At 36.0% G+C, this 27,794-nt stretch overlaps 1 protein-coding gene across 1 annotated transcript in view; it reads left to right on the plus strand.

The window, feature by feature from the left end:
* The first annotated feature begins 16,080 nt into the window (after positions 1 to 16,080).
* LOC126974702 (anoctamin-4) overlaps positions 16,081 to 27,794 on the plus strand; it is a 47,275-nt gene continuing 35,561 nt past the window's right edge. Inside the window, exon 1 of the mRNA XM_050822282.1 lies at positions 16,081 to 16,216. The gene's annotated coding sequence lies outside the window, so the exon portion shown is untranslated. The remainder of the gene's footprint in view (positions 16,217 to 27,794) is intronic.

The raw sequence follows: 27,794 nt of genomic DNA on the forward strand, positions 1-27,794 counted from the left end.
ATAAGAAGTTGGACGCAAGTATCTGTTATTTATTTTAGTATAATCAGTCTCTTGATGTAAATTGCACCTATATGCTTTTATAATTAACTGTACGTCATTTTAATGGAAATTACGTCAAGAATTGAAATAATGTGGTTGCCAGCTCTCAGTCAGCAACGTTAGGGTTGCCAGGTGTAAACAGGTATTTTATTGCTAAGGCCGCTAACACTATTTACGATAAACTATGGTTGTCAGTTAAAAAATGGCCGCAAACACAGGTTGCCCTGGTAGTAGCCTAGTATCAGCTGTTACTATTTGACCACGTGCAAAACCCCATTTGTCGTATCATTGCCCTTTGACTAAACTTCGCTAAAAGCCTCGCCTAGTATCGGAATACTGGGTCTCGAAATCTCAAGCGATTGCCAATTCCGTGGTCACCTGGAGGGCAAAGCCATATTGTCTTCGAAGACGCTGGGTGTCATAAATAGAGCACGGCAATACTTCAAGCCAGCTCACATTCTAGCGCTCTACAAAGCGCAGGTCCGGCCTCATATGGAGTATTGCTGTCATCTCTGGTTTGGCGCACCCCAGTATCAGCCCAATCCATTTGACCCCGTTCAACGCAGAGGAGCTCGAATTGTCGGGTACCCAGTGCTCTCAACGGCTCAACGGCTGAATCACTTGGCGTTGCGTAGAGACGTCGTTGAGTTGTGTATCTTCTACCGCATTTATCACGGAGAGTGTTCTGAAGAGCTGGTTCATCTGATTCCTGTCGCTGAATTGCGCCTTCGCATGACACGCCACAAATTAGGATATCATCCCTACCATCTGGATTTGTTGCGGTCCTCCACAGTGCGGTTTTGAAGGAGCTTTCTTCCACGTTCTACAAAGCTATGCAATGAGCTACCTTTTGCGGTGTTTCCGGGATGTTAGTAGGTACCAAAAAAAGTACGTACACCTTCCTCAAAGGCTGGTAACGCTCCTGTGATTGGTGATGATTCCTCTGGTGTTGTAAAAGAACGTGGGTGGCGGTTATTACTTAACACCAGGTGACCCGTAAGCTCGTTTCTCGTTCTTGTCCATAAAAAAACCTGCTAATAAAAAAACTTAGAGGTGTACACTGATCTTCAGAAAGTAGTTTAGTATGGTTATAATCATACTGAGCTCTTTCTCCGTAGTAGTTAAGCTAAGTGGATATTAATACAAATGATTTCAAAACAAATCTATTCCTCAAGGCTTGGAGCCTTTTTAGGATCATTATTGTTTACATTATTTGTAAACGATATACTCGTATGAACCATTACTCTTGAATGAAATTACGATTAGGGCCCGTAAACATTTGAATATTTGATGCGCAGATGAAATTCGCAAATGAAAATAGAATCCTCTTTGGTTGAGTGGACAGTTGTTTGGTTTTAGAAATTACTAGCTTAGAAGATGAATTGGTCTCCGCTGCGCTCCAACTAGATACCGTACTACCTAAGAACAATAGCTTTTTGATCAAGGCAACTTTATATTGTACTGTGTATTGGCTTTTTGTAATGATGATTATGTGCGTGGCATCTTGATACTCAATGGCATCTTTTAAATTTTGTAACTTATATACACTTCGTGTTTTTTTACATTGATATTAATGAAATACAAAATACTTACTGATGAGATATTGTGATGTGTCTTTCTTATTTCTTGTAGTATTATTTTTACAACGTGTTATTACGCAGCCTTTCAATTATTAGCAAAGTTTAACAGAAAATGTGGCACGTCAACGTCATATTATATTGCTTGAGACTGGCTCTAGCGTAGTATTAGTTGCCGCACTTTGCGACTACGCCTGCGTTATCTAGTTGGAGCGCAGCGGAGACAAATCATATAAGATTACTAGTGTATTATGTTTTATTCGAGGAGTTAATAAAATATATTGGGTGTATAAAAGGTGTTTGTAGGTGTAAACAGTATTCACGGCATGATACGAATATGAAAAGTAAAATAATCTTATAATTGGTAAAACTTGACTACCCGCTAAAACATGTGGCCAAAAATTAAGGTGTGGTTGGATTTACATCAAAGCATGGATTGTAGGTACACTACATACATTGACGTCAAATAAAATTATTTAGGCTGATATCTATAGAGCGAAATTAGATTTTGTTCAGACTTATCTAGCGAGTTGAGTCGATGTCCGTATTTATACTTAGTCTGGCCATAAATACTGCTACAATTAAAATAAACAAAATTTTACATTTGAATTTGGAATCTGTCATTTTATATAATGATTGTTCATTGAGTTTTTTTATTTTGGCGCCAATACATTGTACAATATTTTGCGATATTAAAATGGAGTGGGGTGATAAAGAAAACCGAATCGCTGTAATTGCATTACATAAAGTAGGTATGGAGCCAAATGCAATTTTTAAAACTCTACATACGCTTGGTATTAGTAAAATGTTTATGTACCGGGCTATTAATAGGTACAATGTGACCTCCTCTGTTTCTGACAGAAAAAGATTTAGCCGACCACGTAGAGTTCGTACGGAAAAGGTGGTCAAAGCCGTAAGGGAAAGAATTCGAAGAAATCCTGTTCGAAAGCTAAAGATTTTATATCGGGTGATGAAGGTAGCACCTAGAACCATATCACGTATTTTAATAGATGATTTAGGACTTGCAGCCTGCAAGAGACGTACTTGTCGTTTTTTAACTGAGAACAGAATAAGGTGGAAAAATCGAAACAACTGAAGCGTTACGCAAAGGGAGGTCACAGAAAATTTTTGTTTACGGATGAGAAATTTTAAACAATTGAGCAACCTTTTAACAAATAGAATGATAGAATGACCGTATTTATGCTCTAAAGAAGCTTTCCAATTAGTCGACAGAGAGCAACGTGGGCACTATCCGACTTCAGTAATGGTTTGGTGGGGCTATATATATATAGCTATGAAGGAGTGACTGAGCCATACTTTTGTGAAAAAGGTATCAAAACATGAGCACAAAAGTGTATCAAGGTACCATTCTTCAGAAGGTAGTAAAGATCCTAAATATTCGATAACCAAGAATGGTCCTTCCAGCAAGACTCGGCGCCGGGTCATATAGCTCGGTCAACGCCGTCTTGGTTGGAAACGAACGTTTCGGACTTCATCAGAGTGGATTATGATTTATGGTCAGTTTTAGATAGTACGGCTTTCTCTAAAGGCCATGATAATTTGGAGTCCCTAAAACAATGCGTACGATTGGCAGTGAAGAATTTTCCCATAGGAAGAGTGCGTGCTTCTATAGATGACTGGCCTCAACGTTTTCTCCGACGAATTAATTAAGCTATGTCTTGTAATCAATCTTAATTACGACTGCAAGGAAAAAACCTGCCTCCTCCTGACTTTTACACATATGTACGTTAATTCATTCCAAACCCATTTACGGTCGTTTTCAATAACCTGTCTATCCTTAGTTTAAATTACTAGAGGTAGACAAATCTATCCTTTTACGTTTACTTAAATTTCAGATCTTATCTATCCATAGTTATGTCCAATATAGCTATAGCCCAATGCTTTCTGTGGATAGGTTATTTAAATGTAAGTAAGCGTAAAACGATAGATTGGTCTACCTCTAGTAAGTTACACTAAGGATAGAAAGGTTATTGAAAACGGCCGTAAGTCGTTTCTATAACCTTAAATTTTTAGGCATTTGTCAGTGGTAAATCAGAGGTGCAAAATCTCGATAGTTACCTTTTTTATTACAGTTAGGGACGAGACGAGCAGGACGTTCAGCTGATGATAATTGATACGCCCTGTCCATTACAATGCCGCTCAGGATTCTTATAAAACCCATCGAGTGTATCATCTCTTACAACTATACTGGTTTCAATGTTGTGGTGTACCTATTTGTGGTTAGATATTAACCAAGGATTGTAATTATCTTCGGTATTTTGGACTTGAATGTTCTACCTTGAGGCTTTTAAGGTCGGAGTTGGAGGCCGTGCCATATAGTTGAACATTTTACTGATTTACGGATGATCTAGTTTGGTTTGTGGATGCATTTGCATAAAAGCTGAATTTTTTTATGACAACATAAGGGACAAGACGAGCAGGTCGTTCAGCTGATGGTTATTGATACGTCCTGCCCTTTACAATGCAGTGCCGCTCAGGATTCTTGAAAAACCCAAAAATTGCGGCACTAAGATGTTAAGTCTCATTTGCTCAGTAATTTCACTAGCTACGGCGCCCTTCAGACCGAAACACAATATGCTTACACATTACTGCTTTACGGCAGGAAAAGGGGCCGTTGTGCTTACCATAGTCTAACCGGCATACTGTGCAAAGGAGCCTCCCACTGGTAACCCTTTTACCTGTATCTAATAATAATAAAACACTTAAAAGACGAAGTCGGGGCATCCCATAGTGTGGATATTGGCATTACGTCAGTAGATCTATTATTAGTGAACACAGAAATAAAACCTCAAAAATAACTTCCTCAACGAAATAATTGATGAAGTAATAACGTCACTATCAGATTGCCCAATTATGTGTCAATGCTGACGTCACGCCGTCGCCGGCAATATGATTTCTGTGCATTATTTATGTCAACCTTTTTTTATAGAAACTGATACAAAGATATGATATCCCAGCATTAGGCGGCATGAATTAAGACGGACAATTATAATTTACGCAGGGGGTCGCAAAAAAGCGTCATGCGGTTCTGTGGTGGTAGTAACTTTTTACCTAGTGTACTTCTGGTCAGTGCTGCCACCGTACCTATTTCTGTAGCAGCAGTATAACTAACTGAATGTGCAGCGTTTGTTCGGAGCAGTATTGTTACCATACCTATTTCTGTAGCAGCAGTATGATTAACTGAATGTGCAGCGTTTGTCTGGAGCAGTATTGGCACCATGCCTATTTTTGTAGCACCAGTATAACTAACTGAATGTGCAGCGTTTGTCCGGAGCAGTATTGCCACCATACCTATTTCTGTAGCAGCAGTATAACTAACAGAATGTGCAGCGTTTGTCCAGAGCAGTATTGTTACCATACCTATTTCTGTAGCAGCAGTATAACTAACTGAATGTGCAGCGTTTGTCTGGAGCAGTATTGCCACCATACCTATTTCTGTAGCAGCAGTATAACTAACTGAATGTGCAGCGTTTGTCCGGAGCAGTATTGTTACCATACCTATTTCTGTAGCAGCAGTATAACTAACTGAATGTGCACCGTTTGTCTGGAGCCGTATTGGCACCATGCCTATTTCTGTAGCACTAGTATAACTAACTGAATGTGCAGCGTTTGTCCGGAGCAGTATTTCCACCATACCTATTTCTGTAGCAGCAGTATAACTAACTGAATGTGCAGCGTTTGTCCGGAGCATTATTGCCACCATACCTATTTCTGTAGCAGTAGTATAACTAACTGAATGTGCAGCGTTTGTCCGGAGTAGTATTGCCACCATACCTATTTCTGCAGCAGCAGTATAACTAACTGAATGTGCAGCGTTTGTCCGGAGCATTATTGCCACCATACCTATTTCTGTAGCAGTAGTATAACTAACTGAATATGCAGCGTTTGTCTGGAGCAGTATTGCCACCATACCTATTTCTGTAGCAGCAGTATAACGAACTGAATATGCAGCGTTTGTCCGGAGCAGTATTGCCACCATAGAAATAAGTATCTATTTCTGTAGCAGCAGTATAAATAACTGAATATGCAGCGTTTGTCTGGAGCAGTATTGCCACCATACCTATTTCTGTAGCAGCAGTATAACTAACTGTATATGCAGCGTTTTTACGAAGCAGTATTGCCACCATAGAAATAAGTATCTATTTCTGTAGCAGCAGTATAACTAACTGAATATGAACCTTTTTTCTGGAGCAGTATTGCCACCATAACTTTTTCTGTAGCAGCAGTATAACTAACTGAATATGCAGCGTTTGTCTGGAGCAGTATTGCCATCATACCTATTTCTGTAGCAGCAGTATAACTAACTGAATATGCAGCGTTTTTACGAAGTAGTATTGCCACCATAGAAATAAGTATCTATTTCTGTAGCAGCAGTATAACTAACTGAATATGCAGCGTTAGTCTGGAGCAGTACTGCCACTATACCTATTCCTGTAGCAGCAGTATAATGAACTGAATATGAACCTTTTTTCTGGAGCAGTATTGCCACCATAACTTTTTCTGTAGCAGCAGTATAACTAACTGAATATGCAGCGTTTGTCTGGAGCAGTATTGCCATCATACCTATTTCTGTATCAGCAGTATAACTAACTGTATAGGCAGCGTTTGTCCGGAGCAGTATTGCCACCATAGAAATAAGTATCTATTTATGTAGCAGCAGTATAACTAACTGAATATACAGCGTTTGTCTGGAGCAGTACTGCCACCATACCTATTTCTGTAGCAGCAGTATAACTAACTGAATATGCAGCGTTTATCTGGAGCAGTATTCCCACCATAACTTTTTCTGTAGCAGCAGTATAACTAACTGAATATGCAGCGTTTGTCTGGAGCAGTATTGCCATCATAACTGTTTCTGTAGCAGCAGCATAACTAACTTTATGTGCAGCGTTTGTCCGGAGCAGTATTGCCACCATACCTATTTCTGTAGCAGCAGTAACTGTATATGCAGTGTTCGTCCGGGCCAGAACTGGCTTCACACCTGTTTTTGTAGCAGCAGTATAACAGTGCAGTGTTTCTCTCCAGATTTGAAGGATATGGGTGTAGTTAAATCATTTTGCACTGAAAATAAGATAATTTTAACATGTCAAAGTCATAAAAAGTCCTCCCTAATATAATATATATATGGCGGCGTATCAGTAGCGCAGTGCGAGTAATTTACAATTTATGGATAACTAGCTGACCCGGCGAACATTGTTCCGCCTTAGAGGCAATAAATGAGCAGATTTTGGATTTAATTAATTTCAATATTTTAATAAGATTATAAATATAAGGAAATAAAAAATCAAGGACGTTAATGATTTGTTATTGGCTGTGTATTTTGCTGCATGGGTTGTGATAAACGACATTTATCCTTTTATTATCATACGCAATTTGCTATTATCATTGCTGCATTGATCTCTTGACATCGGTCAAGTTATTCTTCCATGTTGACCATGAAGTATAATTGTAAAAATTTATGCTGTGCATCTTTGAGAGGTTGCAATGATCCAATCCGATGGTGAATCTGTCCTTATATCTACAATATCAAAAGCAAAGTCTGTATTACTGATTTGTTAACATTTTTTTTAGAATTAGCATACAGAATATATAGGAATAAGTATAGTACCAGGTATGTTATTCTTCTACTGTATTGTGTGTATGTATATAAATAAATAAATACCTTGAATGTCAGATTAAATCCTCTTTCTTAGATAATGCCTGCCCCAAATGAAGTCATTTGGAAACAAACATTGTATTTTTGCTAGAAAATGTCGTGATTCGGTAGTTTCCCACTAAGTCAGCACAATCCTGGCTCCGGATAATTCTCGCAAGCCCAATGTGAAAGCTAATATGCAAGCAGTAATAAGTACTGCAATCGTATCGAAACGCTACTCGATTCAAATCAGTACTTCATAAATTTATTCTTGTGCGTCAAAAATTATCTAGTTGTTGATCTCTGAGTTTTACTGGACAATTTCGTATTGCCAGCCGATCTGTTTTACGGGCTGCGCTTCGCTTTGCTCTTGTGATTCATAGCTCGACGTCGATCCATACTAACGCGGTTTTTTTCCTGCAATTTTTTTACTTCTTCGAATCCTAGTTGCATTACGTCTTTGTCGGGAATAATCTGCTTGTCTTGGTCGTGACATTGTTAATGATTATATCGGCACAGTAAGCTAATAGAAACTCGAAACAAACACACTAATCAGCTAACTTGAATAACATGACGTGCACTGTCAGTTGTATTGTATTACTCATGTGGCGTGAAACTAACAAAAAACTTCATTGAATTCTTTCTATTCTCGAGATGTCATGACAATGTCAATCCATACAAAATGTATCAGAAAATATTTTTTTTTTATAATAATATTTATTCGTGATTTTTTTGATATTTTATTTCTTATTATCCTATTCCGGACTAAGAGAAATCCAAAAAATCAAACAACAGAAACATTGGTCCTGCCGTTCTTGAGTTATAAATAGTGTTACTAACACGATTTTGTTTTAAATATTATTTTATTTAGATATATTTAGATATATATTGTATAGATAGATATTGTAAATTGAACTAAACTTTTTAAAGATTTGCTATTTTCGTGGGATTTTTTGAGTTTTTTAGTTTGTAATTTTAAAACTAGAGCAATGCTATCATCCATAGAATGGAGTGTGCCAGACCAGATTCTCTGTACAGACCCAGTGTTCACTTGGTGATCGAGTTCACAGAACGTAGAGACGTCCTTCATTGTGAAAGAAAGAGAGAGATTGTGATTGTGAGAGAAGAAAATTTTCGGTCAATAATTTATTATGACTTTCGTTGTGGGCTTACTCAACAAAAAAGCTATGATAGACTGCGATTAGCATTTTTTAATGAAACCCCATCTCGTGCCACTAATGGTTTAACGTTTAAGTGTGGACGTAGCAATCTCAATGATGATCCGCGTGAGGGGCGTCCTTTAACAGCGACAACTGAAGATAACATCAGTGCTGTGCGACGCATGATAGAGGAAGATAGGAGAGTGACCTATCAGCAGATACGGGCAAGCCTAGGCATTGGTATGAGTCAAGTTCAAAAAATATAACACAAACATTTAGACATCAGGAAGCTTTGTACCAGATGGATTCCCCATACTTTAACCGTCGACCAGAAACACCTTCGCCCTTTGCCCTGTACTTTCCCCGGGGCGTAAAAAGAATAGGGGAGTCCCAGGCCCATGGGTATCGTAAGAGGCGACTACCATCACTTTGAGACGGTGCAGCCGGCCATGTATTTTTGTATATACGGGCCATGCAGGTCTCCCTCGGGAAATCGTCGACCAGTGCCGGGAGAAACTTGTGTCTTCTATCGAGTCCTCTTTTGATAAGGTCGCGGAATGGGGTAAATTCAACCTTGTCCAATTTAACCCCCAGAAGACTCACATTGTGCGTTTACCACTAAAAAAAAACCCCATTTGTCGTATCACCGTTCTTCGACAACACTTCCCTTAAAGCCTCGCCTAATATCAGAATACTGGGTCTCGAAATCTCGAGCGATTGCAATTTTTGTGGCCACCTGGAGAGCAAAGCTAAATTAACTTCGAGGAAACTGAAAACTGAAAAAAGGAAAATGAAAAAGCACGGCAATACTTCAACCCGGCCCACATTCTAGCGCTCTACAAAGCGCAGGTCCGGCCACACATGGAGTATTGCTGTCATCTCTGGTCTGGCGCACCCCAGTATCAGCTCGATCCATTTGACCCAGTGATCTGTGAACGGCTGGATCACTAGGCGTTGCATAGAGATGTCGCTTCATTGTGTGTCTTCTACCGCATTTATCACGGGGAGTGTTTCGAAGAGCTGTTTAACCTGATTCCTGCCGCCAAATTCCACCTACGCACGACACGTCACAAGGTAGGATATCATAATGCCATAGAGACCCCTAAGGTAGAATGGGCCCACTGTTTTTCCCAGTGGTTCCATCGAATGCGACGATGTATAGAGAGAAACGGAGATTAGAAACATTAAAATTATTGGCAACTTTCTACATTAAGCCATTTTTCATTTTCTAAACATTTTCAGTGTTACCTAGGTATCAATTTAAGAATCCTACCGATGGCGGCGTATCAGTAGCGCAGTGCGAGTAATTCACGTTTTATGGATAATATTGTAAATTGAATGAAACTTTTCAAAGATTTGCTATTTTCGTAAGATTTTTTGAGTTTTTTTTTTTGTATGTAGAATGGAGTGTGCCAGACCAGATTCTCTATGCAGACCCAGTGTTGTGTAGAGATGTCGTTTCATTGTGTGTCTTCTACCGCATCTATCACGGGGAGTGTTCCGAAGAGCTCTCTCAAATGTCACCTTTGCACGAAACTCCACAAATTAGGATATCATCACCACCATCCCGATATCTGGCGTTATTCTACAACGGGGTTTTCAAGTAGCCACTTACAACAAAGCTTTAGAATGAGCTTTATTGTATAGTGTTGCCAGATCAATACAGGTTGATTCCTTCAAAAAACATGATGATGAACAACCTTCAAAAAAGCGCGTTCACATTTCTAACCGAGGTGACGATTCCTCTGGTATTGCTAGAGAATGTGTGAGGCGGTGATCACTTAACATCGGGTGACCTATAACCTCGTTTGTCCTCCTCTTCCATAAGCAAAACCGATCAGAACGTTCTTTCGTTTTCCATGTGTTGCTTTCTAATACCGTAAGAATAGTTGAGTCGAGTTGATTCGAAAATGAAACCGGTAGAATACGAAAGAAGTTGTTTCTTAATATATATTTATTTATCTGTGTACCAAAAATTATTGAGAGAAGAGATAAAGAGACCTTATATCTAGATTAAAAACTGCTTTTCCAAAAGTAGCGCCTCAAGTGCTCTCAACCCAACCGCTAAGGCTTTGACTTTACCAATGACTCCACGTCCGAAATTATCATGAAATGAAATTATCATTTGAAAATAAAATTTAAAAGTTTGGTTTTAAAAAAAACTTTTTATTTACCATCGGACCATGTTGAATACACGATCCGTACGAAACCTAGATATGATCTAAAATTATTTAGGTAAGTACTTTAATTAATAAAATATAAACAATATGCCGCTCATTATATTGACAGTACGTTTGTGTCGTGTCTCCAAATTATACGGTATTCCTTCAATTTCTATGCTTTAGTGATGTTATATCACTATCGATTAAATAAATGCCCGACTAAGTCTTTCTCTGTCTCTTTATCTCTCACAGGCACTACAACTGCGCTCGTCACCTTGAGACATGATGTTAGGTCTCATTTGCCCAGTAATTTCACTAACTACGGCGCCCTTCAGCCGAAACACAGCAATGTTTACACATTATGCTTAGAAAAAGGCGCCGTTATGGTACCCATAATCTAGCCGGCATCATGTGCAAACTGGTAAACGATACAGGTAGTTAAGTGTATAGTTTTATGACGGTAATTTTATATAATATTATAACCCAGTTAAACTAGTTTCTTTGAATAGAAATATGCTATTTACATACAAATACTTTGCAATTAAAATTTATTATATCTACTGAAATAGTTATCTAACTAATTAGGTTATCACAATTTATGACTAAAAAAATAAAGGTACACGTGTTTCTTACATTATTAAGGTTTTTAAGATGCACTTACGAGTGAAAATGAAGAAAATACTATGTACTCGTATAACACTGCTTCTCAAAAAGTGCGTTATATGAACGTGTTGGGCTGAAATAATGTAATTTATTTCCCATAAATATGCGGGCAGAACAGTTGTATGTACATCTATTGCTCACGTGGTTTATCGGGTAGAAAAAATTATATAAAATGATTTCTAAGAAAAAGTCTTCAATAGCTTTCAAGTTAAATTTGCTATTTATTTGCAAAAATTTTAATAAATGGCATTTTATTTTCCAAATTAGTCACGTGGGAGATGTGTAATTATACCCTCGTAGAAATTGTTAGACTCTTACCTTGGGAATTACATATCTAGCATGTGTATGATAAATTTCATTCATACGACAGCAACAATAGGTATTACGACACATGTTATGATAGTACCAACGACTTGCAATTAAATAATACAATTAATTGCATTGAAGTTTCATATAGCACGTTTTAGCAAATGTGAGTTTACAATTAAAAGGTTACGAAAAACCGGTGCTTCCATTGTCTCTCCCTCTGCATGACAAAAAGAGAGAGAAAATAAGGCCCCGTACTACTTTTAACGAAATATTTTCTGCTAATATACAACGGACAGGAATATAGTAGAGATAATATAATCTATTTGAATAGTGATGAGTGACATGTGTCTTATCAAGCCCCAGTTAATCATTTTTAGAAAGTGACACTGTTTGTACATAACAAGATAATATAGCAATTGTAACCAAATTCTTATGATGCTCCTACATTGTATTGATAAGACGATAATTTGCGATGCCGCGACTTAATGTATACCTTTCTTTAACAATAATATATAATTTATTTACTTTAACCGAAATCTACGAATGAAAAAAAAATTTTAACAAAAAAACATCCGCGTTCGAAAACACTATTCCAAAATAATAGATATAATGTGCACTAAAAAGTATAAAAATAATTGCGTATTTTTATACAATCTAATTAATTAATCTGATTCTAGTTACGATTATTGTTATTTTTGGAATCGGTGTCCTTCCGCCGCGACCCGCTCTCGCCTCTCGCCTCCTCACGACTCAAGCACATCTCACCTATAGCTATGTATGTAGTAACAAACCTATCTCGGATGAAACCGACTCCAAAAATGACAATAATCGTAACTAGAATAACATTAATTAATTAGATTGTATAAAAATACGCAATATCTATTGTTTTGGAAGTGTTTTTGAAGGCGGTTGTTTTTGTGTTATTTTTTTTGTATTTTATGACTTTTAGTGAATTTGAAGTATACAAACTAACAATTTGTCTAAATATGCAGCAATGAACCTATAAATTTTTCAATGCAGCAATGAACGTAAGTAATTTTCAATTTCATTACAGACAGTGTTCCGTTAGTTTGTCATGGATTCCGTGATGAGAACCTAACCAAACTATCTTTGAAGTATGCTTTCCAAAAAAAAATCATCGAAATCGGTTGGCGCGATATTGAGTTATTCGTAAATTTATCATCCACTTTGCTATACGTATGTATAGCAAAATTTAAGACTTTTATGGTTTTCTCATGGATTCCACTGTCAGATCTGGACCAAATTACAATGGGACCACTTGGGAAGCACCAGCTTTCAAATAAAAAAAAGAATTATCAAAATCGGTTCACCCAGTCGAAAGTTTTGAGGTAACAAACATAAAAAAAACCGGCGAATTGCGAACGTCCTCCTTTTTTAAAGTCGGTTAAAAATAGCATAACTTTGTTCTTACTTGTTTTACACCCGGTACTTTATACCTGCCTTGTGTACCTGTTTACATTTTCAAAGTCAAATAATCTTTATTCTATTTCGCTTAAGCTTTAGTTTTTGAATCATTAAAATATTATTTTTATAGTATGAAATGAAAAAACCAAAATAAATACTTTCAAACTGAGTTATAAAACATAATATTTTTAACATACTGCGCATAGCATATAGTTTGCGATTTAGACTCGCACTGGAACGGTATATTTTTTCTTTTTTGGTTCAAAACCCTTAGAATTTTTTTTATGGAATAGGAGGACAAACGAGCGTACGGGTCACCTGTTGTTAATTGATTACCGCCGCCCACAATCTCTTGCAACACCAGAGGAATCACAGGAGCGTTGCCAGCCTTTAAGGAAGGTGTACGCGCTTTTTTTGAAGGTACCCATGTCGTATCGTCCCGGAAACACCGCACAAAGAAGTTCATTCCACAGCTTTGTAGTACGTATATTTAACAGTTGCCTAATGTTTTCTTCTGTCTATTGCATTATAATTTATAATGGTCACTGCCAATCGGTCGTTAATTAAACTAGACTCATTAATAGTTATTACTAAATACCAATTGAAAACTTATTACTAATTTAAATAATCTCTGTAGAAACATTCAATATAAATTACATACTTGAAAATAAATTAAATAAGCTAGCTGTTTTCTAAGAAACAACTAGAATGCACATTAGGTGTAGTAATAACTACGACAGACCAAACTTACAAAGAAATTGTAAACAGAAAAGGCAACGCGTCAGTGATGTTTTGGAAATTTAAAGAGATTACGAAAAAGAAAGAAATGGCCACATAAATAGTAGTAAGTAAATAATGAAGGGCGCCGTAGCTAGCGAAATTACTGGGCAAATGAGACTTAACATCTTATGTCTCAAGGTGACCAGCGCAATTGTAGTGCCGCTCACAATTTTTGAGTTTTTCAAGAATCCTGAGCGGCAATGCATTGTAATGGGTAGAGCGTATCAATTACCATCAGCTGAACGTCCTGCTCGTTTTGTCCATTATTTTTATAAAAAAAAACATGTATCCCACAGGTATGATTCAGGTGCAAAAGTACGATTGGTAATATTAAGCTCTCTAACAAAACCGCAAAACACCATATTGGACGTTTGTCAGACGTCTAAGGAGTAAAGGAGTATGCTGAACGTCCATAGTTCATAGACAGTTAAATAACAACAGATTTAATAAGATAGTTCAAAATAGATGATGAAACAAGACAATGATGTTTTGATAACCAAGAAAAGCGAAAAGTAAACGTGTAAGACAATAAATATAATAGAAGGGGAAATTAATAAAAAACGATATTCGGCAATTAATTATTTTATTAATCTAGGAAAGCTAGGCATAAAACCAGGAGCGTAGCTACCACCGTATCTGCCATATCAATTATTCTGGGCCCCCAGCGGAAGGGAGACCCTGACGTACGTAAGCAAAAATTAATTAAATCTTTTGCTGCTTGCCGAAAAAATGGCAAGGAGATTATATTTATATTTAATTTGAATTATTTGGAAAATTTTTGGAAAAAGTGACAGATAGATAATTATGATGAATAAATATTTCTTTTAATTTTATGCAAACATTTTTTCTTTCTTTTGTGAGAAAATGCGCCTTTCATAAAGGCCCCCATGCAAATTTTTATACGGGACCCGGGATAAACCGGACAGGAAAAGTTGGGAGAGGCCTTCGTTAAAGTAGAATAAACAGATACAGTTGCTGATGTATAATATCAAATAATTTATGTGATATAATATAACTGTATCTGAATAAAGGCTTGTATGTTGTATCAGATTGAATTTCAACAATTGCTTTAGAAATTATCACCTTTATACACCATGAGCTGCAGCTCGAATTGTCGGGGACCCAGTGCTCTGTGAACGGCTGGATCACTTGGCGTTGCGTAGAGACGTCGCTTCATTGTGTGTCTTCTACCGCATTTATCACGGGGAGTGTTCCGAAGAGCTGTTTAACCTGATTCCTGCCGCCGAATTCCACCATCGCACGACACGCCACAAGTTAGGATATCATCCTCACCATCTGGATGTGTGGCGGTTCTCCACAGTGCGGTTTTCAAGGAGCTTTCTTCCTCGTACTACAAAGCTGTGGAATGAGCTTCCTTGTGCGGTGTTTCAGGGACGATACGACATGGGTACCTTCAAAAAAGGCGCGTACACCTTCCTTAAAGGCCGGCAACGCTCCTGTGATTCCTCTGGTGTTGCAAGAGATTGTGGGCGGCGGTGATCACTTAACAACAGGTGACCCGTACGCTCGTTTGTCCTCCTATTCCATAAAAAAAAAAAAAAAAAAACGAGTAACCGAACTACTTTATGCGAAGAAAGAAAAAGTTGGTCGTGAAAAATACATTTTCCTATAGAAAAGACCTGTCTAGATCTGAACGAAAATCGTCATGTAATAAATATTTATTATAACACTCAGATCAGCAATTAAAAAATTTAACTAAAAATTTATAAGTATATAGCATACACTGACGAGACGTGTAGCCTTCAAAATCTTCACGGTTATAACCACTCTCCCTAGAATACCGTGGACACAATCACTAGCACCGCAAATTATATATAATAAATATAAATTATAACCATAACAAAATAAAATTTCTAAAATGTCGGGCCAAAATAAAAATGGAGTCATCAGTTAAGAATACTGGGTTTATGTTTGCTTATGGCAAAATAAAGATGAAAGAGAAAACTCTAAAGATATGAAACATATTGGGCTTATTTATTATATATGAAAACCTGTTGACTTAAAATCAATAATCATTTGAAAATGCAATCCTTGAAGCATATACATATATACTATCTATATAGCTTTAAAAATAAATATTATTAATATATTATAAGCAATTCAGCGTGACGCAAAAATGTGAACTATCATAATATTATTTATAGCATAAACACTAAAAATAAAATGTTTAGATCTGAAAAGAATCTGCAATACTATTCTATCGATATAATTAGAATCGAAGTACTTCACTATGAACTAACTATCGGTCAGCCATATTGAATGGTTTATTTGAAAATCGAATACCGTCGGAAGCACGCGTGATGAATTCGCGCCAATGCAGTTTTGTTTTTAATTTGTTTCCCATACACACGTGGCAAAGTTAATTGACTGTGTCAAGTGAATCTTAATGCAGTGACTTCAAGGCAAAGGATTACAGTTGGAAAGGTAACAAACAATACTCATTGCTTTTGGTAGTAAGTGTGGTATTGTTGTATGTAATGTATGTCTATTTATATATAGATGGAGCGCACAGGCAATAAATAAAGTCTCTCCTACTAAATTCTACTGATTAAAAAAAATCAACAGTGTCAGCTTAAATTAATTTAATTTTAACAAGCGTGATTACAATATTAATAGTATTGTAATAACTCAACTTTGGTTTCTAAATCGTTTATCGAATTCAGAATCTCCTACCTATTCTGAAATATTCCTCAGTCATGAGAAAGACAGAAAGAAGACGCTGCAAAAAACTCAGTGACAGTTTTCTTTTCTTTTTAACATCTATGTTTTATTTGCTGTTAGCATAGTGAATCTACACATAGGTTTTTCAAACCTCCTTTAACTTTAAACAAATATTATTATTTTGTTTATATTTTTGCATTCCACTTCGCCCAATTAACATTCACACGATAACCCGTTACCTTAGATTATTTATACGCCTAGATAGAGTCTCTCACTGTAAGACAACCGATAAAAACAGGCAGGAATATTACTTTAGTATGCGTGGCAAGCTACGTCTTACACTCGCGATTTTTATGACACTTAAGTGTGCATAATATGTTAAAAATAGAGGTTAGTTCTAAAGTCTATTTTTTCGACGTTTTCACAGCTGACATAGTCTATGTAGACGTATAAATGATCTAAGCCCGTTAAATTAGGCTTTTACTAAAAAATATACTGTGAATAACAACTCGAATTAAAATGAAAATGATTATAAATTATTGCATCATAAAATAATATTACCAGCTCTATCAATACATTATCATGTCTATGGCATACAATAATGTTTGTGCACGGTATAATTATTTTATCAGTAATTGTGCAGTACCATGGGGCGTAAAATGAGTTTAGAAGAGCTGTTTAGAAAGCTAAATAACTACTTAATGTTTATTCTATGCAGGAAGTAGGACACAATATGATGAATTCGATACCTCAGTCCCAGAGTAGGATGAACAAATCTGAAGCGATGTGAAATTGTGCTCAAATCAAATCAAAGTTATAAGTTTTACTATTTAGTATAGCCATAGCCACAACGGCAAAATTGAGCTAAGTAAATTGCGAAAAACACAACACAAACACTCGGTAAAAGATTCTGTTTACATACTGGGTGGCCGAGAAGTTGACGTCCAAAGCTAACATTTGAATTTGGCTCATTTTATTGGCAAATTTTGTGGGAAGTTTTTAAAAATAGTTAGAAGCCATAGGGTCCCCATTTTTTTTTATACCTTGAACATTTTCATGAATTTAGCTGGAGCAGTTATCTTGAACTTACGACTCAATTCTAAACTAGTTCCGCATTGTCTAAACTATTCATAGTTTCTTATGTGGTTATTGCAACTGTAGTTAATAATTATCAACAATAAAATTAACTAAAAGTGTTCAAAAAAATTAGAAATAAGTCCAACACCACAATTAGGTGAAAAAAGCGGATAAAAGGGGAAAAATATTATTATCTCATCAACTACGCAAAATCGTAGAACATACATAGGGGTGATTCGGATACCCATCAGTCATCACCATGAGGCTTTCAAATTTTAGCTTTGGACGTGAATGTATATATTTATAAATTATTTTTAATTCGACTTAACTTGCGCTTTTTAATATATGAATTCGGCCTTAGGGTCCTTGTTTTTAGTTTCAAATAATTTTACAGCTGATTAACTGTTTCACATTTACAAACGGATCCGAACTAATCACAATAACAGTAAGCCATTAAATGGTTTATACAAACACCATTATTCGTCCATATGCTTCCGATCACTAATAAAATAGACATTAATTGTTGTGCGTGTCTCGCAGAAAGCTTGGAATTTAATTTTTTATTCAAACGACTTCAAAATTAGAGAAGGTTAAAGGTCGATTGCATTTGTTTGTTCTAAAAGTGCCTTTAATGATGACTCTTTTATTTAAGACAGAAAGGCCTTGTTCTGTTCACAATTAAAAAAAACATGCGGGTGGAATTTCGTAAAATCCGTAATAAATCTGACCTCTACTCGGCGAAAGGAATATTCCTACCAAATTTCAAGTCTCTACGCCTTATGGTCCCAGAGATTTCGTGATGTCGGTACATAGGTGGTACATTTGAATGGAACGTGATGCATACGGATCAGTCATTATTGAAATCAAGAAGATAATACGGGATCGCAACTTTAGTATTAACGTTATAACACGGTATGCGACGACTACGGCACAACACTACACTACAGACGCGCGAGGCGAGACGTGCGACAGCGGGGGAGATACTACCGCTCTTTACCTCAGGGTTCAGGCCCCGACTGCGTTCAACTCGTGCAATATCTGTATCCATATAGACAGGTGACCCGTACGCTTGTCCTCCTATTCCATAAAAAAAAGACAGCTGACATTGACCGAGTGTGTATAGCTGCTTTAATAGTATAATAAAATCCAAAATGGTGAATTTTAAAATGGCCGCCACGTCGAATTCATAAAAATGTTTCTTTAACAAAAGTTTTAAAACTACATAGTGTCAAATCTTGTTAGATGGTACGAAATTCTACTTGTGCAAGTCAAACTCATACTTGTCCATTTTTTAAGCTTGCTGTAGCAAGTTAAAACGTTTCAGTATTGTTGTTGCATCATTTTGCACAAATGTTGATTTTACGAAGTGGAAAATTGTTAATTGTATAAATTTGACTTTTTTTAGAAAGAAAGAAAGAAAAAACATATATTTCGACACACACGCAAATAACAAAATGAATCAACTTAAAAATATACAAATATGATAAGCGTGTGGTGTTTAAAAACGAAGCTACTCAGCATGTGTTTCCACAGGAGTGTGTTGCAACGCGGATTTTCTGTGACCCCCGCGTGACACATGAACCTCAACCTCCTTATACGTGTCACGTATGACCCTAAATGATAGGTTCCTCTCTGGGCACTATAAGCTTAAAGGTGACTTGGCAAAAATAGCCGTCAGTGATCTCAGCCTATGCAGATTCTCCCAATAAAAAGATCATAAACACATTCTTCTGGATTGGATGCCACAGTGAGAGCAGAACGCCCTAAAGTCCTCATACTCCAGGCAGAGGCTTGGGCCCACTTGAGCCCCCTGACGGACTACGCCTCTAAAGATCATAAGCCTTGAGGATGTGATTTAGGTACAAGTAAGAACCACAATTCCACAAGAAAAAAATCTCCCTTTTTCGTCGCTTCCGCCTCGAATCGAGATCACTCCTCTAACTACTTGGCGTCAATATATCGAGCGACGTTCAGTTCCATGGTCACTTGGAAGATTATAAAACTTAATAAAAGTATACTAGTATAGTATCTATTCATGAAAACTTTAGTAATAAGAAACCAGATTACGAGCCAGTTTACATTAACAAGAAACAAAGAGAATTAATTCTTCGTTTCAAAAATAGGTACTGGCTTCTAGGAAGACACTCCAAGATGTCAGTACAAATTAAAGTTTTTTGTACAAGCAAGTCCTTATGCCTGTATGGACTTATAGGATCCAGCTGTGGGGCTGCACCAAACAAACAAATATTCAAATCATACAATGCTTCAAAGAATAAAGTATAAAGGGAGATTGTGAACGCCTTGGTACATTCGTAACAGCGATCTCCATCGGGATTTGAATGAGAAGGTAATCTCCGGGAAAGTTGTAAAATAAAATATTTACAAACATATTGGAACTAATTACCAAAACAGTGCGCCATTCGATTGTTTAAACAAATATATTTCCAATTGTTTTCGATCACTGATCATTTCTCAATACGTGTTTCATTATGCGTTTCTTCCACAATACATATAAATATATTATATTATGTATACATCAATACATGACGTAACAAGAAAAATGTAAAATTCACTACCAGCGCTCGCTTCGATTTCGTATACGCGGCGATTCGAGGGACCGGCGCGAGGCGCGAACGTGAAGGCGCGAAACCATCAACTCTCGCATTTTTCACGTGTTTCGGCCTTCGCGCCTCGAGTGTAGGGCGGGCATAATAAAAATATTCTCAAATTCGTTTTTTTCTTACGCCAAAAACCTTGAAGTGATCTTTGATTTAAAAAATGATCCCAAATTCGTTTGTTGCCGCTCCGAAAACCTTGAAGTGATCTTTGATTTAAAAAATGATCCCAAATTCGTTTGTTGCTGCTCCGAAAACTATGAAGTGATCTTTGATTTTAAAAATGATCCCAAATTCGTTTTTTGCTGCTCCGAAAACCTTGAAGTCATCTTTGATTTAAAAAATGATCCCAAATTCGTTTTTTGCTGCTCCGAAAACCTTGAAGTCATCTTTGACTTAAAAAATGATTCCAAATTCGTTTTTTGCTGCGACGAAAACCTTGAAGTCATGTTTGATTTAGAAAATGATCCCAAATTCGTATTTTGCTACTCCGAAATGCTTGAAGTCGTCTTTAATTTCAAAAATGATCCCAAATTCGTTCTCTACAACCTTGTGACACATGGAAACGATATCCATATTTTTGAAATCAGAAATTTAAACAGTGGCCATCGTGGATATCAAAGTGATCACAAATTCGATTACCCGGAGAGCATTTGAAAAGATATGCTAGACATTATGAAAATGATAATTAATATAGTATAAGAAAGAATTCTGCGCAGCGGCAATATGGAACCTTAAAAATTATAATATTTTTTTATACAATTATTTGGGTAACTTACAGCTAGCTTACAATGATAACTTATGAAATAATTTAAATTATTGATGACTAGGTACTTAAAGGTTTTCATCTAAATATAAAACTATTGTTAGTATGTACGCACTTATGAAATTATTTAATCCGGAAGAACTTATTAGATAACGTTCTTTTTAGTTTGGTGCTAGATGTAGAAAAGGTCTATTTCATTTAACAACTCGTTGTAACTTCTGCAGGATCTAGTAATGAAAAAAAAATTGGTATTGAAATCGTCCTTGGCTCGTTTTGTGACTGAAATACAGAAAAGCTATTTTACTGTTTACTGGAAGTGCACGCACGTGGCCAGTTCGACGAAAGCACTTTGTCGATAAAATATCGTTTAAGTGGGCTGTTAGGAAACTAGCTACGAGATTTATAAGATATTAGCTTCTACCCGCGACTGCGTCCGTATTTAATGTGTACCACATCTCACCACGGGAACTGTCAACGTTGTGCGTTAAACATGTGAAAGATATCATAGAATATTCTTATATCTAATTAATATTAACCATAAACTAATATAACATATGAAGAAGCAAGAAGTTATTCTTGTTTGGTGTAATAAATAACAAGCTTTAAAAAAATCTTCGTGATATTTTACATTTGTAGAAACAAAGAATAAAAATAAAAAAGGTATTAAATACAATCAATGAAAATATTATTATACCGCATAATTTAGTTAAATAACGTGTAATTAATTATTATTAAATTATTTTTATATAATTACCCTTTTATTCATAATGGTCCGCTAACTACAGAGTATTATTTTTAATTCTGACTTAGGTCAATAGAAGAAGACAGAGTGAGAATTAGCAATGCTTTAAGTTAGCAGACTATTATGAATAAGGGGGTTAGAGATTAATTCTTTTTTATTTTAAAACTTGTGTATTGTGGAAATTATATACTGAAATTTATTTAATTCTCATCCGTTGTGGTTCAGTATATATATTATGAGTGACAAGATACTTATTGGTAGCTGAAGTATAATACAAATTGTCTAGAACAGCGTTTCCCATCTGCCGGGTCGCGACCCGGTAGCGAGCCATCGAAATAAAATATCGGATCTCATATTTCTCGCCTTGTTTTAAAAATATTACCTACTACCGATCGGCGCATCGTCAATATATTCGTTAGGTATAAATATGTACATAAAAAGTAAACAAAACCGCTTGCGTCCGTTCTTCTCAGGTCTGTATGGATGGTAGTTTTAATAAAAATATTTGAATTTGATGAAGTGAAACCGTAAGTAAGGGTGCACGAGTTAAAAACACAAGTCCCAAGTACTCCGAAGGTTAATTAGAAAAAACTTTTAATAAGCCAAAGGCATGCTAGTCGCAAACAGCATCGCGTGATTATCATTTCGAACAAATTAGTCCCAGGAGGTGAAAGTAAAGTATTCGACGTAAAAGATTGCCAATATGTGCTATAAATGTTTGGTTAGGTTTTATTAAAGTTTTATTTGGCAATTTTGGTATTTAAAAATGTAAAAATGACACTTCCAAATTTTTTGACGTGCAAACTCTATACTTACTTAGATTAAGGATTGGTCTCCGCTGCGCTCCAACTACTACTACCGCAGGCGTAGTTGCAAACTTTGGCAACTAATACTACGCCCAAGTGGGCGTGCTCGAGCCAGTCTCGAACAATGTGTGACGTTAACGTGCCACATGTTCTGTTAAACTTTTCTTGTAATTGATACTAAACTTACTTACTTATAATGGTATATTATCATTACCTATACAAATAAACATCCCCGAAGACAGGAACGACCAGGCACCACATGCAGCGTCCGAGCATACCGCATGGACCAAACATAGTCCCTAGTACATATTATTTTAAGGAAGATAATGACCCAACCCACGACGCCGCCACGAGTAGTGCCATTTATGTGATAGATACATATCATCGCTACCATCTGGATGAGTGTCCTCCACAGTGCGGTTTTCAATAATTTTGATACTTCGCCGTGGCCCCGCTCTCGCCTCTTGAATGCGCGTACTACACAAGCACATCTCACCTATAAAGTTATGTATGTAGTTATAAACCAACCTTGGCTGACACCCACTGCAAAAATAACAATAATTGTAACTAGTTACTATTGCAATAATAATTTTATTGACTTTTGGGTAGTCTAATATTTTTCATTTCATTTTGCTACTATACCTACTGCAGCTCGTCGAGGATGTTTGCTGAGGCGGGCGTCGATTGTTTTTGCGACTATGCCTAAGCGGTGCACATCCCTATTTCGTAGGGTCTGGGCGAGCCCCAATCTGAGGGCATTTTCTCACAGGTTCGACGGTCAGTACCTGAACCACTGCTCTATGATACATGTGCTGACAAGTCGGTCCTGTCCTAGGTTAGGAAGAATTGGATTTTAAGATATATTGTACTAACACTAGGTTTTAAGTTACTTTTTTACTAACACATTATGATCCTTTGTTGGTTGTAATAAAGAATATAATATTATATTACTATTTCAGAGAATTCTTAAAAATATTTTGAACATTGTTGTTATTTATAGGTATGTTGAGTTAGATTTGATGTGGGTAGGTTCTAGATATTTACCTTCTTGCTTAGTAAACACATAGATCGTATCTACATAAAATGGATTAGTAGAACAGTTGATTATAAAGTTGTAGAAGTGTTCGCAATAATTTTTTTACTTTGTAGTGCATATTATATTGTTTTGAGATAAATTGTTTTTTTAGTCGGTTATTTTTTTATTTTTAGTGAATCCGAAGTACACTAACTAATTTGTCTTAATATGTGTAGTCTACTAATTAAATAAAAAAAAGAAAACAGGGAGAAACACCAATCTGTACTGAGGAATTCTACCTCGAGGACAATTTGAAATTTGACTTGCGAAGAGTCTTGGTAGGTACTGTAAGTCATTAAGGAGTTCCATTGATTATCACATTCGACTACGACAATTACTTGACTATAACGATGTTACAGTAGGTGCCTAAAATATATGTATAGCATATTAATCTATTGATTCTTAGACATAGCATATAATAAAATATTACATGACTTAATTGATTCCAATCGTATTTTAAGTAACATTCAACTTAACTGTCCAAAACATTATACACGTTCTATAGATACATTCTTTATCCCTGTTCGTAGAACTAATTATACTAGCAATTGTTTTATTATAAGAGCATGCAACACTTATAATAATAAATATCCGGACGACCGAGCCTTGCTCGGATTTTTAAGAATGTACAAAACTTGAACAAAAAAAAACTAATAGGACATCTGGATTCGAACCGGGGTCTTCTGCTTTCCGGATCACCCAATGTCCCATCTGAGCTATAATAGTCTTGAATATAGTGGCTAGCTAGCTAGATCGATTTATCACCCCCGAAATCCCCTGCATAATTAATTTTATGAAAATCGTTGGAGCAGTTTCCGAGATTCAGATTATAGATATATATATATATATATATATGCCAGAATTGCTCGTTTAAAGATATAAGATTATAGTCACTTAGACATTTTTCATAGCAGCTATCGAACTTTTACTAAAAAAATTAAAGAATATCTTAAACATCCTTAACATATTATGTCCAACCGATAAATTTGAGAAATATTGTTTCATTTGTATTTTTGTGTACTTGTTTCGCCTTATGTTTAATTGTATATCAAATCGTTAATTTTGTATTATATTCACTCCTACTTTGTTTATATTTAAGTGGAAACTTTATTGGCTTGTGTAATATAAAATATGTGTTACAATGTGTATATAACTTAAGCTGTTTGTTTTGCAATAAATAAATAAATAAATAAATAAATAAATAAACAATAAATAAATAATCTTTTGATTCGGCCGAGTATCGAAGAATTGAAGAGTTCCGTTAATTTGTCATGGATCCCATGATGAGAATCTAACCAAACTCTCACCAAACTACTCTTGAAGTACATCCATTCCAATAAAAATAGAATTATTAAAATCGGTTGCCGTAATATTGAGTTATTCGTCCATTTGTCGCGCACATGCTTGATGCAAATTTAAGACTTATATGGTTTTCTCATGGACCTGGCCACTGTCACAACTGGGACCACACGCGAAGCATCAGCTTTCAAATAAAAAAAGAATCATCAAAATCGGTTCACCTACTCGACAGTTCTGAGGTAACAAACATAAAAAAATACTATCGAATTGAGAACCTCCTCCTTTTTGAAGTCGGTTAAAAGTACATTAAATAAGGAATCTCCTGTATTGGAATCGATTGAAAATAATATTATAATCCTTTCATATCGCCGCGTGAAAGTAGTTTGTAGCTAGATCAACAAGTTAATGGCATACTGTATGTGTGGTATATGTATGCTTATATATACGATAATGATTTAAGTGGACAACGACACGAATGTCATCAATATAGGACATCCAAAGCAATCAATAAACAACGCTTGGTTAAATTTAGAACGACGCGTTCCAAGGAGTTTCTATGTTGTTTTTGTAATAACGTTTAATGTTCTGACGTGGGACTTGGTCAAGTTAAATTATAATAGGTTTAACTACTTGTATCTTATCCATATCAAATATCAAAATTCGGGTGTTGCGAATCTTCTAACGCGACTCGTTTCGCTACCATGGGTTAAATAAAAACATTTTGATGTAGATTTTGAAATTGCATGCAAAGAAAAATGGCGGATTCATGAAATGTGCCAGCCAAAATCTCCAAAAGTGAGTGGAAATACAAAGAAATAATAATCATAGGTTGGGCCTTCGCTTTTAGGCTTTCTTGGTATATTTTACATGGAAACGTATGATTTTTCAAAGTTTATTTACTTTTAAGAACAGTATATAATAATATGTTTGGTGTCTTTTTGGCATCATTTAGACGAAACATAATATGCTCCCCCCATTGCTGTAGAAATTTTGAGACTTCTAATCAAAAACGCGACAAGTAGTTTTGGCTGTCCTCTCTTGATGTAGAAGATAGCAGAACGTTCAGCTGATGGTAATTGATATGCCCTGCCTATTATAAAGCAATGCCGCTCAGGATTCTTAAAAAACCCAACAATTTTGAGCGGCATTACAATTGTGCTCGTCACCTTGAGACATAATTACAATAGCGACGACACCCTTCAGACCGAAACACTTTAGCCGGCATATTGTGCAAGGGAGCCTCCCTCTGCTAAATGCCTTTTGTCGCCTCTTACGACACCTGGAACTTACTTATTCTTTTTATGCCCCGGGGAAGCACAGGGCAAGTAAGGCATGAAATTCTGAAGAGACCGAAATAGGTGCAAATCTGAAGGTAAGAAGGCAAGGTATATGTTTTATGCAATAATACCTTACAGACAAATTTTAAATTTTTGCTGAGGGGCAAAAGATGTTTGTGGTTTAGCGTTTTTGTAACGAAAGACCTTTCTTTTCTTTTGATCAATTCCAGAGGTTTTCTTTCAACTTCTTGATCTCATGTAATATCATCAGTTGTTGGCAGTAGTGATCGATGGTGCTGCGTGGCAGTAAAAGCTCATAATGAACAATGCCTTATTGCAAATTAACCCGGGTTTTGCTACAGTCTGTGAAGCTTAACCGACCTTTGACCACGACCCTTTTCGGATTTTTTCCTCCTAGTTGAGCCACTTTTCATCACCAGTTATCGATGACTTGAAAAGAGTTCGGATTTTTTAAAAAACATAAGTGAGTTAATTAGTTCCTTTCAGTAAGTGGTCAAAGCTGTTTTATGGTCAATTCCCAGTTCGTCAGCTATGTCGTAACTACATTATGCCGATCTTGTCCGTAATACAGCTAGACTAGAGCGAGGTGCAGCTTTGACATCTAAATTCCGGGATTGAAGCAGTATATTGCACATACTAATTTGTATTACAAATGCGACGATTTATGTATTATTTCCGGCTCTATATTCGTTTTTAAACTGTCAGACGCGTCAATCTCAATTCAGTTTTTATATTTCGAAATTTGCATGCGATAAGTCAACTTTTCGCACGTAATTTATAAATGTTCAAACGGCTCTTTTTCAACCGCAACAGCGAGCGCCAAGACACTACTTTTCCCACATGAGTAATATAAACGCTTAACGGCCGTTTTCAATAAATTATCTATCCTTAGTTTAACTTACTAGAGGTAGACAAATCTATCCTTTTACGATTACTTACATTTCAATAACCTATTGACAGACAGCATTGAACTATAACTATATTGGACGTAACTATGAATAGATAAGATCTTGTCATTAAACGGTGACAGCAATGTATCCGTTAGTTAAACTAAGGATAGATAGGTTATTGAAAGCGGCCGTAAAACAACTGTTACTGAAACTGCATAAACGTCACATTTTGTTCGCGGTTAGCGTTTCATTTTTAATTATTATTTTTTAATTTTAAAATAATGTATTTTTTTTTCATTTCTTCATTGCAGTATCTCATTTTGACATAATGAAAATAGCTCAAAGCAATATTGTACTAAACTGTTTCTTTAATTGAACCGTTCTAATGTCTCGATTACGATTTTATTTCAGTCCGGAATATTTGATTTTGCCCATTCACTTAAAGGGGGTTTTTCTTGTAAAGAAGTATGTTGAAAAATGATTTAAATATTCTTTTGTATTGCATTTTGGTTTGAGCTGATGGTCTTGTAACCAATGCTCTAAATACATAAAACTAAACTAAAATCATTCTCATTTCAAAGCTTTCAAATTTCACCCAAAGAGGTTTAATTACAAGTTTATACATATTACCAATATACGAAAAGACTTTTACCACAACATATTATTGAAAATAAATAGTTTTCTAACCTAACTCCAATTAAAAATAATTTATAACTTTTTAAACTACCATAACTACAATATGTAGGTGTTAGATAAAACTTATCCTGTAACCT

This window comes from Leptidea sinapis, chromosome 33, assembly GCF_905404315.1.
Source record: "Leptidea sinapis chromosome 33, ilLepSina1.1, whole genome shotgun sequence".
Taxonomy (NCBI): domain Eukaryota; kingdom Metazoa; phylum Arthropoda; class Insecta; order Lepidoptera; family Pieridae; genus Leptidea; species Leptidea sinapis.